The sequence below is a fragment of the Ceratotherium simum genome, chromosome 16 (genome assembly GCF_057802395.1).
Source record: "Ceratotherium simum simum isolate JZ-2026a chromosome 16, ASM5780239v1, whole genome shotgun sequence".
NCBI lineage: Eukaryota > Metazoa > Chordata > Mammalia > Perissodactyla > Rhinocerotidae > Ceratotherium > Ceratotherium simum.
The window spans coordinates 12,026,553-12,046,017 of record NC_141915.1 but is presented as its reverse complement, the minus strand read 5'-3'; positions in this window follow the sequence as shown (position 1 = coordinate 12,046,017).

The following is a 19,465-nucleotide window of genomic DNA, read 5'->3' as shown; positions in this document are numbered from 1 at the left end:
TGAGGGGAGGGGCGGGGCTTCGCGAAGGGAGGAGAGGCTAGAGGAGGAGCGCAGCTGCCTGCCGGCTCTCGGGTGCCGGGGCGAGGTTGACTAGAGGAGGAGGGAGAGGGTTGGGGGAGAGAGGAGGAGGGGCGGCGGGGAAGGCCCGGCCGCTTAGAGGAGAGGCTCTCAGTCCTCAACCCCAGCACAGAGGCAAAGAAAATGATAATAAAAAGAAGGGCGAGAGAGAGGAGGCCGGCTGGTGAAGTGAGTGCAAACCCAGCCTCTGGCTCTTCTAGCTGTGTGGCCTTGGGCGAGTCACTTAACCTCTTTGAGCCTCACAGCCTTCCTCTGTTTAATGGCTAGGAAAAGTTTAAATGAGGTAAAATGCGAGGAACTGTTTCCGGCGTACTTTCCATTCATCACCTATGTATGTACGATGTGACTTTAGGTGCCAGGCACTGTGATAGATACTGGGGATACAGCCAGACACAATCCCTGCCCTCATGAGGGAAGAGGAGAGGTGATCTGCAGACAGTACTGCCCTTAGACCTGCGCAAGAGAGCCTGCCCTAGGCCCCATCGTCAGAGGCTCCCCTCTATCCCCACTCTGGCCACACTCCCCCCACAAGATGATTAGTCCAGAGGATCCAGGGGACAACATGACCACCTGGCGCCTGTGCCCCTCCTTCAAGACCAAGTTGTGGGGACCCCTGGCCGCAGAATTCCCTCCTCCAATGGCTGGAGGCTGTAGCCTCTTCCCCCGGTCCAATCTGTCTAGGGCAGAGTCTGGTCATCCCTAAAAGTGGCTAAGAGGCAGCTGTGTTTGGAGATGGCACAGCAGTTGGACATTTGAGCTGCTGTGTCCACAGATCCCTAGTACAAGACAGAGGTGGGAAAAGAAGGCGGGTGGGCTGTGCAACGAAGGCGGTGCTCCCCTCCCCACCTCATTCCAGTGCATAAATCCAAGGAATCCAGGAATTCTAAATTTGAACCTGGTCTTCCACATCATTAAAGATGAATATTTGTCAAGGTAGAAGAATAGAGTATATTAAGGTTAACAGTTAGTTGGAATGATTTATAATTTAAAATAATTTAGGTAGACATGTGCCATCTATTTGTACTTTTGCCTCAAATCCTGCTAACATTCGGGGAGGACGTATATACGGACTTGAGTTTTTTGAGCAGTTAATATCCTTTGATGGCTGGTGTGCCTTTGAGAGAGCAAACAGGGTCGTTTACTCCCCTCGCCAATAAATGACTTCCCCCTCATAAATGACTTTCCTAGGGGAGCAAATCAGTGCTTAGCAGGGAGATCTTTGTCCAAGATAGGGTATCCCAGTGCAATCCTCTGTCTTCTGATGACTAACCTGAGGCAGGGGCCATAAAGATAATAGATGTTGATATCCTCTACAGAAGGGATTCTTTCCAGTGAGAAAGAGGCACGTTTATTGCCATTGATAATCTGGGGCTTGAAGCCAGGCTCAAAATCAAGGTCACACAGAAATGGTCAGGCTGCTGGTTTGGACACCTAGAGCTCTTCATGCCATGGAGGTGGTTGGAAAAGCAATTTTGAAATCAGATAGGAGCATGCAAGAGTTATGTACATTTTCATATTTTTAGGTAAACCCTAAGATCCAGCAATTCCACCCCTAGGTATATATTTTAAAGAAAACTCATGCATGCTCAAAGCCTTTATTGTGTAAAAGACATGATTCTTATGTTCCGAAGGAAATTGGGAGATAAGATTTAAACACCTGAAATAATTACTTATCAATTACGTTGCACATGTGCCCCCAGGAGACACATACAAGAATATTCATAGTGGCATAATACAATAAATAACTAACCCAAATGTTCATCAGCAGTAGAACAGATAAATAAATTTTAAAATATTAATATAATGGAATACTCTACAGCAATGAAAATGAACAGACTACAGCTATATATTCAACACCAGTGAATCTGAGAAACAGTTTTGAGAGAACAAAGCAAATTATAAAATAATTATAAAATAATGTGATTCCATTTATATAAAGTTACAAAACAGGCAAAATTAATTACGCCTACATAGTTGGCAAATTGTAAAGATAGGAAGATAACACAGAAGTCATGACAGTGGTTCCTGGAGCAGGGAGATGGGGGAAGGTGATTAAGGAGGGCACCTAAAAACCTACCTTTTAGGGTGCTGGCAAGTGATATTTCTTAACCTGGGTCAATTTAAACTAATTCTAAATCTGGGAAGCACAAACTTTGATGTAGTTTAAGTGAGAAAGATTTAGTGGTATTGGCTGATGACAGCTTAAAATGAGCAAATTCAGTGCAGCTGCTGGAAAACACTCCTTTTGTGCTTCGTTAATAGAGTCACAGAGTGTAGATTATAAAAGGTGATGCCTCCCCTGCACTTTGCCCTGATCGGGGTCATATCAGTGTTGGCTGTGTTTGTTCTAGGCACCATTTATTTACAAGGGGACACTCACCAGCTGGAGTGGGTGGAGCCCCAGGGAATGAAGAATCTGAAAATTATTCTGTGCAAAGTACATGGAGATATCAGAGAAAGTTACTCTGGGGAAAAAAAGATGACTTGGGCTGTGAAGACTGTCCTCAAATCCTGGAGTCCAGTGGGTACAAATGTGCTGTATGCCTAGAGATTGCAGCATGACAGACTTTAACTCAATCTAAGAAACCTTTTTCTCAATCAGAGCTAACCAGAGAGAGAAGGGGCTATCCTTCAGGGAGTGAGCTCCCTGTCACTGCAAATGTGCAGGTAGATCTGGCTGGCAATTGGTCAGAGGTGCTGTAGAAGGGATTCTTACTACAATTGGGGTAATAGACGAGACCATCTTTGCAGTCCTTTTCATAGAGTATTCTATAATACTAATGACAGTAATAGTTTGCTGCATTTTAAAGTTTACTAGGTGCTTTCCCATATATATTATTTCATTTTACTCCTTACAACAACCCAAAAGGTGGACAATAGGCCCAGAGTAGATAAACCAAATTTTCCTGGAAAAATTCCATTTCAAAATTCTGTCTGTGGTTTCTGTAAGTACAGACATGGCTATCAGACCAGGTGTCCCAACTTGAAGTTCAGCTGATAGTACTCAGTAGTGTTGGGGTTCCTCCAGATTCTCAAGGGCAGGAAGGGACCAGGGAGTAGGGCCAGGGCACCATACTTCTCTGGCCTTCAAAGAGGGATGGCTTTGGTGCAGGTTAGGGGAAAAGGCAAGAATCAGGAACTCTCCCCCAGGGGCCCTGTCTGCTTCCAGGCACATGGAGACTTGGCAAGTCCCAACCTGGGTGCTAGCTTTCTGGATATGGGTTCCCAGGAAGAACCCAGCAGAGACAGACAGCATTATATCTTCAGCCATAATACCCCAAGCTGGTCCCTTTCTCTCCAATTATCACCTGGTCCAATTGGCCACGAGCGGGTATCTTCCCCTCCTGAGACCTGGAGTGGGAAGACAGTGATCAGTGATCATTGTTCCAGTCCATCCTTGCTCCATCCCTCTCCCAAGTGAGAAACATATGGGAGAGTGCCCCAAACAGAAGGGTGCCTTCTCTCATACTCTCACGAGCTGTAGGTCGATATCCAGGAAAGAGCTCCAGGCTTAGAATCAGAAGCCTTGGAAATTCTGGCACAAATTAGCTGTTGACCCAGAACACATTATTTAACCTCTTTGAGCCCCTGTTTACTTATCTCTAAAATGGGGATGATAGACCAGACTGGCAGTGCATCAGGAGGGCTAAAGAGATAAAGGACCCAACCCCTAATACATGGTGGTTGCTCTGTAAATGTCTGTTTCCTCCTCTCCTGCTCACCTTTCCCTCCTTTTTTCCTAGATGAGCAGTTTCCATCTTGGGGATGAGGGGTCCCTGGACCTTAGAAGTCAGTCGTGAAGGTATTCCTAGAGATCCAGGGCAGAAATGTCCAATACATATTTTCAGAGCTTAACAGAACTGTCCCATTTACACTAGATAAGGTCCCCAGGCTAAAATGTCAAGTTTTTTTGCTTTGGACAGAAATTATGTCACATTGCTTATCTCATGCTGATTAGAAGTTCTTATTCCACTTCTATTCCAGCTGTTGATTAATAATACAAAGAGGGATTCATTATTACTTAATATATGTAGTTTGCTAGATAGACAAGAATCTTTACATCTGGTGGGTGCTGCCTTCTCTTGGAATTGCCCTGTTATATCATCCACCACACAGTGGCGTAATTGCCTGGAAATAAACATGACTGACATTGACTAGTGTACACCATGTGCCAGGCACTGGGCAAAGTACTTTACCCTTGTATTGACTCATTTAATCCTCTTAAGAATCTTATGATGGGGTTATGGAGGGGAGGACTGTTGTCAACCCATTTTGTAGATGATGGAACCAAAGGTAAATAAGTCATCCAAGGTCACAGAGCTAGTAAGTGATAGAGATGCAAGTCAGAGCCGGATTGTATGCGTCCAGTGCTCATATGCGTAACTCCCATGCTATGTTCATTGCCAACTAGGTATGTGTCTCTTTCTCCCATTGCGGGGAAGATAATAAATAAGAAAATAAATAAAAGAAAATAAGAAAATAAAGCCAGAGTCATTTATATCTAACGTTGTATTTCTAGTGCCTAACATAGGAAGTTCTCAGTAAATACTGATTGAATGAATGAGTGAATGAATGGATGAACAAATGAATAACACTAGGAGTATTTAGAGCAAATAACGAGGAATCCTTGTTGAGATCTACAGTCTACAAATTAAATGTGTGTGATTCAATTCTATTTGGTCACCATTCATCAGCTTCTCACTTTTCATTGGTTTACAGACCATTAATTTAACCATTACTACTAAAAGTAATACCACTTAACTGAGCACCTACTATGTGCTAGAAAGCTTACCTGTATAATTGCCTCTATCCTCATAACAGCCCTATGAAGTAGATTCCATTTATTATCCCAGAGCTCAGAGAGGTTAAATTACAGGCCCGAGGTACACAATGAATGGAAGAATCAGAATTCAAATCCAAGTCTGTCTGACTGCAAGTGTATGCTTTTTTGCTGTCAGTGCTGGCTAACCGTATCTATCAGATATCAGCCAATACCCCTACACTGCCATATCATTATCAACTGAATTCATTTTCAGAATTTTCAGCGATATCTCCAAAAGTTAACCTCCCTTATATTTCTTTTTTTTTTTCAAATTACTCCAGTAAAATTCTAGTTCTAAATCTTTTAAAAATACAGATAAAGGAAAAGTACCCCCTCAACCTCTCCTCCCCACCACACACACACACAAAACCCCACACCCGTTCCCAGGGTAAACTACTAGTGTCAGCTTTGTATGAATCTTTGTAGACATTTTCCTGTGCATCTATGAACATGTAGAAATATGCATGTTTCTGTTCCTCACATAGATAAGATCATATCGTACATATTATTCTTTTTTATTGTTGTTGTTGTTGTTGAGGAAGATTGGCCCTGAGGTAACATCTGTTGCCAATCTTCCCCTTTTTGCTTGAGGAAGATTCGCCCTGAGCTAACATCTTTGCCAATCTTCCTCTACACAGCATGGCAGACGAGTGGTGTAGGTCTGTGCCCAGGATTCGAACCCGTGAACCTAGGCTGCTGAAGCAGAGTGTGCCAAACTTAACCACTACGCCACAGGGCTGGCCCCTGCACATATTATTCTGAACTTGCTTTTTTCCTTAATAATATAGTCAGTACATATAACTCTACTTCATTCTTTTTAACTCCCATAGAGTTTTCCATTTTGGTAAATGGTTAGGTTAATTACAATTTTTTGTTATTTATAAACAATGCTGCAAGGAACGTGCATGCCTCTTTAGGCATTTATATGAGTAGTTTTCTAGGAGATTTACCTACCCACTTGGAATTACTAAATCAAAGGTCATGAACATTTTTTCATTATAATAGATACTGACAAATTACTCTCAAAAAGTATCACATTAGTGTATATTCCTACCAAGAGAGTATGAACATATTCATTTCTGCACATTCTTGCAATTTTGGCTTTTATCAATCTTCTTTATGTCTGCCAATCTGATGGGCAAAAGATTATATATTAACGTCATTTGAATAAGCATTTCCCTGAATATCAGTGAGGTTAGGAATCTTTTCATATTTTTATTAGTTGTTTGTATTTCTTCTACAATGAGTCTTATATATCTTTTGCCCATTTGTTACTGGTTGTCTTTTATTACTGGTTTGTAGGAACTCTTAACATATTCTGAATATTAATCTTTTGTATGTTATATATGGTATATTTTCTTCCAGTTTGTTATTTGTCTTTTAATTTTAATCACATTAATAGTGTTATTTATTTATAGAAGTTTCAAATTTTAATTGTCGACTTATTCATCTTTTTGTGTGTGTGTGTGAGGAAGATTGGCCGTGAGCTAACATCCATTGCCAATCTTCCTCTTTTTGCTCAGGAAGGTTGGATCTGAGCTACCATCTGTGCCCATCTTCCTGTATTTTGTAAATGGGACGCCGCCACAGCATGGCTTGATGAGCGGTGCGTAGGTCCGCACCCGGGATCCGAACCTGCGAACCCCGGGCTGCTGAAGCAGAGCATGCGAACTTAACCACTACACCACTGGGCCAGCCCCTATTATTCATCTTTTTATAGCTTCTGAATTTTTCTTCTTGTCCAAGAAGGCCTTTCTCACCCCAAAAATCATAAATGTATTCTCAATAGTTTTCCCAATATTTTTGTAGTTTTGGTTTTTCATGTTTAGCTTTTTAATCTACAAGAAATAACTTTTTATTTGGTATGAGGTTGAGGATCCAACTATTCTTTCAGATGGATAGGCAGTTGTTCCCAAATCATTATTTCCCCACTGATTTGAAATGCTACTTTTATTGTTGATAAAGTCCTATAAATATATTAACTAGAATTATTAGTATTTTTTTATAGATTCTTTTTTTTTTTTTTGCAGAGTAAGATTCGCCCTATACTAATATTTGTTGCCAAACTTCCTCCTTTTTCTTCCCCCTCAGAAGCCCCAGTACATAGCTGTGTATAGTTGTAAATTCTTCTAGTTCTTCTGTGTGAGCTGCCACCACAGCATGGCTACTGATAGACAAGTGGTATGGTTCTGCAACCAGGAACCAAAGTCGGGCTGCCAAAGCAGAGCGCCCTAACTTTAACTGCTAGGCCATCAGGACTGGCTCTCAACTAGAATTATTTTTGTTGCAAGGGAATAAAAAATCTCAAACTGGTTTCAGAAAACAAAGGGAATTTGTTTGCTCATATAACTAAGATGTCCAGAGCAGCAACTGTTTTTGAGAAAAGCTTTGAATAAAATTAACTAGAGCAATGGAGGATCGGTGTGGGGCTACTTCGGCTGAGACCTGAGTGGGAAGATGGAGGCAGCCATGGAAGGACGTAAGGGAAAGAATATTCATGCAAAAAGAGGAGAAACTTGTAAAAGTCCTAACAGCATGACAAGCCTGGCGTGTTCAAAAGGCAAAAGAAAGCCACGATGACTGGAGCAAGGTGAACGAGGGCCAGAGTGGTGGGAGACAACTGGAGAGGTAGGCAAGGTCAAATCCTTTAAGACATTGAAGCCACAGCAGGAGATTGAATTATATTCTGTTTTATTCCATCTACTATGGGAAGCCATTGGAGAGTTTTAAATCAAAGAGCTACAGGATTCCATTTACACTTTTGAAGAGATCACCTTGGTCGCTATTTGGAAAATGGATTATGGGGAGAGGAGAGGTAAAGATGGAAGTGGGGAGGCTGGTTAGGAGGTGCTGCCATAGTCAGGGAGATAAATGGTGGTTTGGTCCAGGGTTATACCAGAGGAGATATGGAAAAATGGTCAGGTGTTTGGATATAATTTTTTGAGATGGGGATTTGTTTTTTGCCATGGTAAATCTAAGAGCCTATTGGGTATCTAAATGGAAATGTCAAGTAGATAGTTGGATATACAAATTTGGAGCTCAGGGCCCACCAGTGGCTTAGCGGTTAAGTGTGCGCGCTCCGCCAAGTTCCGATCCTGGGCGCACACAGACGCACCGCTTGTGAGGCCACGCTCTGGCGGCGTCCCACATAAAATGGAGGAAGATCACCCAGATGTTAGCTCAGGGCCAGTCTTCCTCAGCAAAAAGAGGAGGATTGGCAGATGTTAGCTCAGGGCTGATCTTGCTCACAAAAAAAAAAAAAAATTTGGTGTTCAGGTATGGACAAGTGGTCTGAGACTCACCAGTTTAGGTGATAGTTATAGTCAACAGCTAAAATACGTAAAGAGCTCTGTAAAAATCTAGAGAAATAAGACCAAAAACCTCATAGAAAAATGGGCAAAGTGCATGGCAGTTCATTAAAAAAAAAAAGGCATCAAAAGATCCTTAAACATATCAAAAGATGCTCAATTTCACTTAGAATTCGAATTGAAACTACACTGAGATACTGTTTCTTACCCATTAATTGACAAAAATTCAAAAAGTTGACAACCTATCCTATTAATGAAGCTGTAAAGAAAATAGGCACTTTCTTACACTGCTGTTGGAAGCACAAAATGGAAGAAACACTATGGAGGGAAAATTTGGCAATATTTAACAAAATTATGTATTCATATGCATTTAGCCCTTGTCGCAGTAATCTCTTTTATACAGAGTTACCCTGAGGATACATCTGCAAAAAATGAAACAACAAATGCACAAGGTTGTTAATTGTGGCATTATTTTTAATAGCAAAATATTGGAAACAACCCAAATGCCACCTACATAGGAAACTTGTTGAATTAAAGATAGTACAGCTAAATTATTGAGTACTACATAGCCATAAAAGAGAATGAAGAGGAATACTGTGTACTAATATGAAGTGAATACCAAGATATATATTTTTTTTTAATAATTTTATTTTATTTATTTTTTCCCCCAAAGCCCCAGTAGATAGTTGTATGTCATAGCTGCACATCCTTCTAGTTGCTGTATGTGGGACGCGGCCTCAGCATGGCCAGAGAAGCGGTGCGTTGGTGCGCGCCCGGGATCCGAACCCCGGCCGCCAGCAGTGGAGCTCGCGCACTTAACCGCTAAGCCACGGGGCCGGCCCCCAAGATATATTGTTAAGTGAAAAAAAGCAGAGTTCAAAAAAGTATATATAATATGCTACATTTTGTTAAGAAAAAATGGAGAAATAAGCCTATATATTCTGTATTTCCTAATTTTTTATCATAGCCTATTGAGGTATAATTCATACAACATAAAAATCACCCTTTTAAAGTATACACATCAGTGGTTTTTAGTATATTCATGAAGATATGCAACTGTCACCACAATCAATTTTGGAACATTTTCATCAACACAAAAGGAAATGCCATACCCATTATAATCACTCACTATTCCCCTCTCCCTCCAGCCCCTGGCAACCACTGCTCTATTTTCAATGTATATAGATTTTACTACTCTGAGCATTTCACATAAATGGAATCATACAATATTTTGTCTTTTGTGTCTGGCTTCTTTCGCTAAACGTGATGTTTTCAAGCTTCCTTCATGTTGTAGTATGCGTCAACACTTTGTTTCCTTTTGCGGCCATATAATATTCCATTGTATGTATACACCACGTTTTGTTTATCCATTTATCAGTTGAGGGACATCTGGGTTATTCCCACATAACACTGCTGTGCATATTCATGTTTGTGTAAACACGTGTTTTCATTTCACTTGGTTATATAACTATAAGCGGAATTGCTGGGTCATATGGTAACTCTATGTTTAGCATTTTGAGGAACTGCCAAACTGTTTTCCAAAGTGGCTGCACCAGTTTACATTCCCACCAGCAATGTATGAGGATTCTAAGTCCTCCACATCTTTGACAACACTTGTTATTTATTGTTTATGTTTTTTATTTTAGCCATCCAAATGAATGTGAAGTGGTATCTCATTGAGATTTGGAATCGCATTACCCTAATGGCTAATGGTGTTGAACATATTTTCATGTGCTTATGGCCATTTGTATATCTTCTTTGAAGAAATGTCTATTCAGATCGTTTGCCCATTTTTTCCCAGCTTTATTGAGATATAATTGATACACATAACATTGTGTAAGTTTAAGATGTAGCTTTGCCCATTTTTTAATTGGGTTATTTTTCTTTATATTGTTGAGTTGTAAGAGTTCTTTTTATATTCTGGACTCAGGTTTCTTATGAGATATACAATATTTTGAATCAAGAAGTGTGAATCCTCCAACTTTATTCTTAAGATTGTTTTGGCTGTTTTGGGTCCCTTGAATTCCCATATGAATTTTAGGTTCAGCCTGTCAATTTCTTCAAATAAGCCACTATGATATTGAAAGACAATATGTTGAATCTGTAGATAATTTTGAGGAGTATTGCCATCTTAACAATGTTAAATCTTCTAATCCATGAATATGGCATGTCTTTCCATTTCTTTCTTTTTTTTATATATAATTTTATTTATTTATTTTCCCCCCAAAGCCCCAGTAGATAGTTGTATGCCACAGCTGCACATCCTTCTAGTTGCTGTATGTGGGACGCGGCCTCAGCATGGCCAGAGAAGGGGTGAGTCGGTGCGCACACGGGATCCGAACCCGGGCCGCCATCAGTGGAGCGCGTGCACTTAACTGCCAAGCCACGGGGCCGGCCCCTTTCCATTTATTTCTGTCTTAAATTTCTTTCACAATGTTTTATAGTCTTCAGGGTATATATTTTGCACTTCTTTTGTTAAATTTATCCCTAAATATTTCATTGTTTTTGAGCTATTATAAATGGAATTTATTTCTTAATTTCATTTTTAGATTTTTCACTGCTAGTGTGTAGAAATACAACTGATTTTTGTATATTAGTCTTGTATCCTGTACTCTTGCTGAACTCATTTATTAGTTTCAGTAGTTTTTAGTGGATGCCTTAGGATTTTCTATGTACTAGATCATGTCATCTGAGAATAAAGATAGTTTTACTTCTTTCTTTCCAATTTGGATGCCTTGTATTTCATTTTCTTGCTTAATTGCCCTGGATAAAAATTCCAGTCTGATGTTGAATAGAAGTGATGAGAGTGGACATCTTTGTATTGTTCTTGACCTTGGGAGGAAAGCTTTCATTATTTTACACAGTAGCACACCCACTATGCACCACTAAACATAGTGTCTCACACATATATCGCTTAAGAAAGAGCATAAACTATGAGCACTACACACAATCTCTCTCACATACATCACTAAACACAGTAGCATAGACACTATCCACCACTTAACACAGCGTCTCATGCATATATCACCAAACACAGCAGCAGACACATCACACACCTATAAACACAGTGTCTTACATATGCATCACTAAACACAATAGCACACACACTATGCATGACTAAACACAGTGTTTCATACAGTAGAACACACACCACGCACCACCAAACACAGTGTCTCACGCATACGTTACTAAACACAGTGGCACATACGCCATGCACCACTAAACACAGGGGCTCATACATATATCACTAAAAATAGTTTTTTTATAGATGTTCTTTATCAGGTTGAGAAAGTTCCTTTGTATTCCTACTTTGTTGAGTGTTTTTATCATGAAAAGATGTTGGATTTTTGTCAAGTGTTTTTTCTGTATTTCTGTGTTTTTTCTGTCTATTTGAGATGATTCTGTGTGTGTTTGTCTGTCTGTTTGTTTTACTCCATTGATATGGTGTATTACACTGATTCATTTTCAGGTATTAAACCAGCCTTACATTCCTGGAATAAATCCTACTCGACCACGCTGTGTGATTCCTTTTATGCGTTGCTGAATTTGGTTTCCTAGTACTTTGTTGAGGATTTTTTTTCATCTGTATTCACAAGGACTATTGGTCTGTAGTTTTCTTTCTTGTGATGTCTTTTTTTTTGGTTTTGTTATTAAGATAATACTAGACTCACAGAATGAGTGGGGAACTGTCCCCTCTTGTCTATATTTTGGAAAATTTTGTGACGTATTGGTGTTAATTCTTCTTTAAACATTTAGTAGAATTCACCAGTGAAGCCATCTGGTCCTGGGCTTTACTTTGTGAGTATTTTTTATTACTTAATTCAATCTTGTTATTTGTTATAGATCTATTCATATTTTCTATTTCTTCATGAGTCAGTTTCAGCAGTTGGTATCTCTCTAGGAATTTCTCCATTTCATCTAAATTATCTAACTTAATTTCATACAATTGTTCATAATATTTTCTTACTAACCTTTTATTTCTATAAGGTTGGGAGTAATGTCCTCTGTTTTCATTTCTTGGTCAATCTCACTATAGGTTTGTAAATTTTGTTGACCTTTTTAAAGAACTTAACTTTTGGTTCTGTTGATTCTCTCTAATATTTTTCAATTCACCATTTCATTCATTTTCACTCTTATATTTATTATTTTTATATTGCTTTGTGTTTCATTTGCTGTTCTTTTTCTAGTGTTCTAAAGTACAAAGTAAGGTTATGGATTTAACAGCTTTCTTTCTTTCTTTTTTTTTTTTGCAGGGAAAGATTTGCCCTGAGCCAACATCTGTTACCAATCTTCTTCTCTTTCTCTGTGCTTTGTTTTTCCTGCCCAAAGCCCCAGTACACAGTTGCATATTCTAGTTTTAAGTCCTTCTAGTTCTATGTGAGCCGCCACCACAGCATGGCACCTGACAGACGGGTGGTTCCACAACCAGGAAATGAGCCTGGGCCACTGAAGAGGTGAGAGCGCCAAACTTTAACCACTAGGCCATCAGGGCCGGCTCAAGATCTTTCTTCTTTTTACTATAGGCCTTTATATGTATAAATTTCCCTCTAATCACTGCTTTAACTGCTGTCCATAAGTTTTGAAATGTTATGTTTTCATTTTCATCCATCTCAAAGTATTTTCTAATTTCCCTTGTAATTTCTTCTTTGACCCATTGGTTCTTTAGAAGTGTGCTGTTTAATTTCCACATATTTGTGAATTTACCAAATATCCTTATGCTATTGATTTCTAATTTCATTCCATTGTGGCTGGAGAACTTGCTTTGTATGATTTCAATCCTTTTAAACTTGTCAAGGATTATTTTATGACCTAAGTTATGCTCTATCTTGGAAAATATTCTATATGCACTTGAAAAGAATGTGTTTTCTGTTTTTGTTGGGTGTCTGTTAGGTCCAGTTGGTTTATAGTGTTGCTCAAATCGTCTATTTCCTTATTGATCTTCTTTCTAGTTGTTCTATCTGTTACTGAAAATGGGGTATTGAAGCCTCCAACTATTGTTGTTGAATTGGCTGTATCTGCCTTCAATTCTGTCAATTTTTGCTTCATATGTTTTAGGGCTCCGTTATTAGGTGCATATATAATTATAACTATAATGGATTAACCTTTTTATTATTATAAAATGTCCTTCTTTGTCTCTAGTAGCAATTTTTGCCTTAAAGTATATTTTATATGGTATCAATATAGCCATTCTATTTCTCATTTGAATGCTGTTTTCATGGACTATCTTTTCCATCCTTTTAGTGTCTTTGAATTTAAATGGCTCTTGAAACAGCATATACTTAATGTTATTCTTTATTTCATTGACAATCTTTGCCTTTTCATTGGAGTATTTAATACATTTACATGTAATGTATTACTGATAAAGTAGAAGAGAAAACTAATATATCCATAAACACAGCTTTATAATTATTGCTTTATACACTTGTCTTTGAAGTCAGATAGAAGAAAAAAAGAGTTACAAACAAAAAATGAATTTATGTTGTCTTATGACTTTGTAGTTACCTTTATTGTTATTCTTTACTTCTTTGTGTGGATTTGAGTTACTGTCCAGTGTCCTTTCGTTTTAGCCTGAAGGACTACCTTTAGTATTATTTGTAGGGAAGATCTGCTAGCAATGAATTCTCTTAGTTTTTGTTTTCTGGGACTATCTTAATTTCTCCTTCATTTTTGAAGGATAATTTTGCCAGATATGGAATTCTTGGTTGACAGTCTTTTTCCTTTAGCACTTTGAATATGTCATCCCACTGCCTTCCAGCCTCCATGGTTTCTTATGAGAAGTCAGCTGTTAATGTCATTGCAGATTTCTTGTGTGTGATGGGTCACTTTTCTCTTGCTGCTTTCAATATTTGCTCTTTCGCTTCGGTTTTTAACAGTTTGACTATGATGCAGCTAGGAATGCATCACTTGAGTTTATCATGCTTGGAGTTAGTTGAGCCTCCTGAATGTGCAAATTAATGTTTTCCATCAAATTTGGGAAGTTTTCTGCCATTATTTCTTTGTTTGTGTGTGAGGAAGATCAGCTCTGAGCTAACATCCATGCCAATCCTCCTCTTTTTGCTGAGGAAGACTGGCCCTGGGCTAACATCTGTGCCCATCTTCCTCTACTTTATATGAGATGCCACCACAGCATGGCCTGACATGCGGTGCATCAGTGCGCACCTGGGATCCAAACCCGGGCCGCCAGCAGCAGAGCACGCGCACTTAACTGCTACGCCACGGGGCTGGCCCCATGCCATTATTTCTTTAAACATTCTTTTTCTCTCTCTTCTCCTTCTAGGATTTCTGTTATTCATATGTTAGTATGTTTGATGGTGTGTATCCCACAGATTTCTTAGGTTCTTTTCATTTTTCTTCATTCTTTTTTCTATTTCTCAGACTGGATAATCTCAAATGACCTATTTTCAAGTTTACTGATTCTTTCTTCTGCCAGTTCAAATTTTCTTTTTAGCCTCTCTAGTGAATTTTTCATTTTAGTTATTGTACTTTTCAACTCCTGAATTTCTATGTTATCCCTTTTTATAATTTCCATATCTTTGTTGATATTCTTTATTTGGTGAAGCATCATTCTCATACTTTAATTTAGTGATTTAGATATGGTTTCCTTTAGTTCTTTGAGCATATTTATAACAGCTGATTTAAAGTCTTTATTTTTATTTATTTATTTTTTTTGTGAGGAGGACCAGCCCTGAGCTAACATCGAATGCCAATCCTCCTCTTTTATTTTATTTTATTTTTTTTGCTGAGGAAGACTGGCCCTGGGCTAACATCCATTAGCCTCTACTTTACATGGGATGCTGCCACAGCATGGCTTAACAAGCGGTGCGTCGGTGCACACCCGGGATCCAAACCTGTGAACCCCAGGCTGCCGCAGCAGAGTGCACGCACTTAACTGCTTGCGCTACCGGGCCAGCCCCTGATTTAAAGTCTTTATCTAGTAGGTCCAATGTCTGGCCTTCCTCAGGGACAGCTTCTATTGATTACTTTCTTTCCTGTGTTTGGGCCATACTTTCATGTCCAGACATGAATGATGCCTCATTATGAATCATAATTTTTTATTGAAAACTAGACATTTTAAATTATATAATGTGACAACTCTGGAAATCAGATTCCCCACTCCCTGGGATTTGTTGTTGTTTCAGTTTGCTGTGGATGCCATTGCTATTTGTTTGTTTAATGACTCTCCTGGACTAAATCTGTAAAGTCTGTATTTCTTGTCTGTATAGCCACTGAAGTCTCTATTCAATTAGTTTAATAATCAGCTAATAATTGGGCAGAGATTTGTTTAAATGCCTCAAACCAATAAGTCTCACAGGCTTTGCCAAGGGGTTCTGGGTGTGTGTTTGGTCATGACTTCAATTCTTCAGCAGGCAGTTTACAACTCTCTTACCCTTCATTTCTTGCTTGTGCAAAGCCTCAAGGTTGGCCAGAAGTGAGAGATGGAGGCCTCTCAGGTCTTTCTTGGACATACACACAGCCCTGCACATGCGTGTGTCCTTCTAGAGTCCCAAGAATAAGTCAGAGATTATCAATGCCCATTATGGACATCTCATTCCCCAGCTTTATCCTTTTAAGCTCTTTGGTCAGCCTCTTGTTAGCCCCAACTAGTATTACCCCCCTTGCAGCTGTGATGTTAAACAGTTGCAGCTGATTTTTTTTTTTTTTCAACCAATGCCCTGGGGATAGGGCTGTTTGCATGCAGTGAGCTCTGCGTCAGTTCAAATTAAAAACGCCCTAAGAGTGGAGATTTTTAGGGAGTTGCCAGACAGATCAAATAGTGACAATTCTCTGAGTTGGGGATTTTAGGGGGAGGTTCCAGCCTATTCTATCCTCTCTAGTGGCTTCTAGGCTGCTGGTTTTCATAGCTACTATAGTTTCAAGGCTACTGCAAAGCTAAGGAGAGGGGGATGGGAATACAGTATCTTAAAATGCCAGAAAACTTTCTGTTCTTACCTAGTTTAAGCTGTTTTTCTTGAATAAATCCTCCTTGGATTTTAGGAAGCATTTGGTTAACTTTCAGAGTTCTGAAAAAGTGGATTTTGACAATTTTTGCCAGTGTTCTCATTGCTTTTGTGGAGGAGCAGATTTTCAGAGATTTTTACTCTGCCGTTCTAGAAGTGATTCTATCTGTACATCTTCATTTTTCGCAAAAGGAAACACAAGATGAACCAGAGACTAATAAAAATCACTATATAGGGAGTAATTCTCAAACTATTATGTGTATATTATAGGGTAGAGAAAATATATTGATTTTGTTGAGAACAAGGATTTTCACTGTGGGAGAAGAAAGATACAAATATAGAAAGACAAAGGTGGAGTGGTATTTGTTGAATTGCTGGTGTTAATATTAATTTATAATTTTTTAATGTATAGTTTTTTCAAGAGTTCCAGACTTTTGCTCTGTCCACTGAAAGAGCTTAGAAGCAATAGTAGCCTAGTAGCAATGAACACATCTAGCACCCAGTTCTTGGGTACTAAATACCATGCCCCATTAAAAGAAACATGGAGAGCCAGCCCTGATGGCCTCAGTGGTTAAAGTTTGGCACGCTCCACTTTGGCGGCCTGGTTCTTGGGCGCAGAACCATACCACCCGTCTGTTGGTAGCCATGCTGTGGTGGTGGCTCACATAGAAGAATCAGAAGGACCTACAACTAGAATATACAGCTATGTCCTGGGGCTTTGGGGAGGGAAAAAATAAACATGGAATATTTGGAGAAATGGATGATTCCAGGGCAGGGGCAGGGAAAGTAGAAGGTGAGCCTGGGACATATTTTGTGCCAGAAAGCAAAGACTAAGAATACTAAAGAAAGCTCCAAGACAAATGGAAATGCGAAAAGGACACAGGAGACAGCTTGAAGTGGCTCCCACTGGCCAAATTAGTGACAACTTGAGCATCAAAATGAATAATAATAATAATGGTTTATAATATATGAAATCAAAATTTTCCATTTGTCCATAGCAATACTAAAATGAAAAAGAGAAATAGAAATGAAAAACTCTTCTTTACAGAAGAATGCCAGCTAATAATCATAGAAAGAATGATAGAACAAAAGAAAATAACCATTCTGCAACACTTAGTATAATAGTTGGTTCAGGTAAGATCATCAATGGATCCTTGATTGATGACCAAAGAATCATCAGTCCTAAACTGTTGGATAAAATATTTTTGGGCGATAGAATATTCACAAGATCTTCAAGTATCAGCCCACAGAATGCTTACTAATTACAAATGGGGAATGTAGCTTTATGATGGAGATCTAGCTGTCTCCACTTAACTAGGTGATCAGACTTAGGGACCACCAGAGGGACAGTCTGACAGGAAGGGCCTCCTGATCAGATTCATTAAAAAGCCACAGTATCACCTGTGTAGTTTTTGCACTAAAAAATCTTGAGCCTGAACCTAATCATGAGATTTTGAGATTATAGCAAAAAGACAGCTGTCTATGAACCGGAAGCAGGTTCTCACCAGACACCGAACCTGCCGGCACCTTAATCTTGGACTTCCCAGCCTCCAAAACTGTGAGAAATAAATTTCTGTTTTTTATAAGCCAGCCAGTGTGTGGTATTTTATTGTAGCAGCCTGAAAGTACTAAGACACATCTCCCCACTTGTGACAACTAAAAATGTTTCCAGATGTTGCCAAATTTCCCCTAAGAGGCAAAGTTACCCTAGTTAAGAACCGCTGGTCTAGAATGCATTCTATAAGAGGTGGATCTTCAAAAAAGTCAATTTTATGGGGATTAAAAAAAAAAGGCAAGGGAAGGATTGTCTATTTTACAATAAAAGAGACTATAATGACCAAATGTAATAGATAAATCTTCACTGGATCTTGGATCTAAATGAAAAACTTCTATAAAAGTCATATTTCAGAGACTTAGGGAAATTTAAATGTGTACTGCATATTAGATGATATCAACTTATTGTTAATTTTCTTAGATGTAATGATAGATTTATAGTTACTTAGGAAAATTATTCCAATCTTGGGATATATATGCTACAATATTTAAGGGAGAAGTGTCTTGTTGATTGAAACTTGCTTTCAAATGGTTCAGCAAAAAAATTAAGTATGTGGGGATGAGGAAGAAGGGAGGGAGAGAGGCAGAGACAGAGTACACACACAAATGTTGGCTAAATGTTAGCAACTCATGAATTTTATGGAGGTGTTTATCAGTGTTACTCTTCTTCCAACTTTTTGGGAAGCTTGAAAATTTTCAGAATAAGAAGTTGAGGGGAGGGGCCGGCCCCGTGGCTTAGTGGTTAAGTGCGCGCGCTCCGCTGCTGGCGGTCCGGTTCGGATCCCGGGCGGGCACCGACGCACCGCTGCTCCGGCCATGCTGAGGCCACGTCCCACATACAGCAACTAGAAGGATGTGCAACTATGACATACAACTATCTGCTGGGGCTTTGGGGGCAAAATAAATAAATAAAATAAAAAAAAAAAGAAGTTGAGGGGAAATGTGATAAAATTCATAGAGCAAAAAAAAAAACTAGGTAAAGAGGCTGGAAATCCCTGAGGGAGGGAATGTAGAGAAGACCACTAACGACAGAGTCCTGGGGATGTGCAGTAAGTTGAGAAGGGGGAGGAAACTAGGGGAGCGCCAAGTCCCGGAAGCTGAAGAAGAAAGCGTATCAAAGAGGACAAAGTGCTCAACAGATTCAAATGCTGCTGAGAAGTTCAGTAAGATGCCAGCAGAAAAATCAAACAAGCAAACCTTGGCTTTGGCAAGATGTAGGTCATTGGTGACCTTGATAAAATAGTGAGGGCAAGAGCCTGATTGAGGTGGTTTGCGGGAAAGTTGGAGATGAGGAAGAGTGAGAGCAAGAAGAGACAATTTGAAGGATGAGGTTTGTTTGGGAAAGAGAACAGAGAAATGAGGCAAGAGTTGGAAGGGGACGTGGGCTTGGAGCATGTTTTTGTTTTGTTTATGTTTTTGAAGATGAGTGATATGAAGACACGTTTCCGTGCCAATGGGAATGATCCAGAAGAATGGAAGAGGGGAGATTGCAGGGGCAAAGTCTTTGAGTAGGTGAGAGGGGATGGGATTCAGAGAACAAATGGAAGGGGTGCATTGGTGGAAAAAGGAGATAGAGCTCCTTTGCTTGCATCTGTTTTCTAGAGTGATCGCTAAACAAAAACACCACTGAGATGAGGGGGAGATGACGGAGATTTGAGGAGAGAAAAATAGGAAATAGTATCTCAGAAAGTAGAAAAATGAATTTACTAGGAAAGTGAAGGAGAATAGTCTGTGTTGCAAGTGTT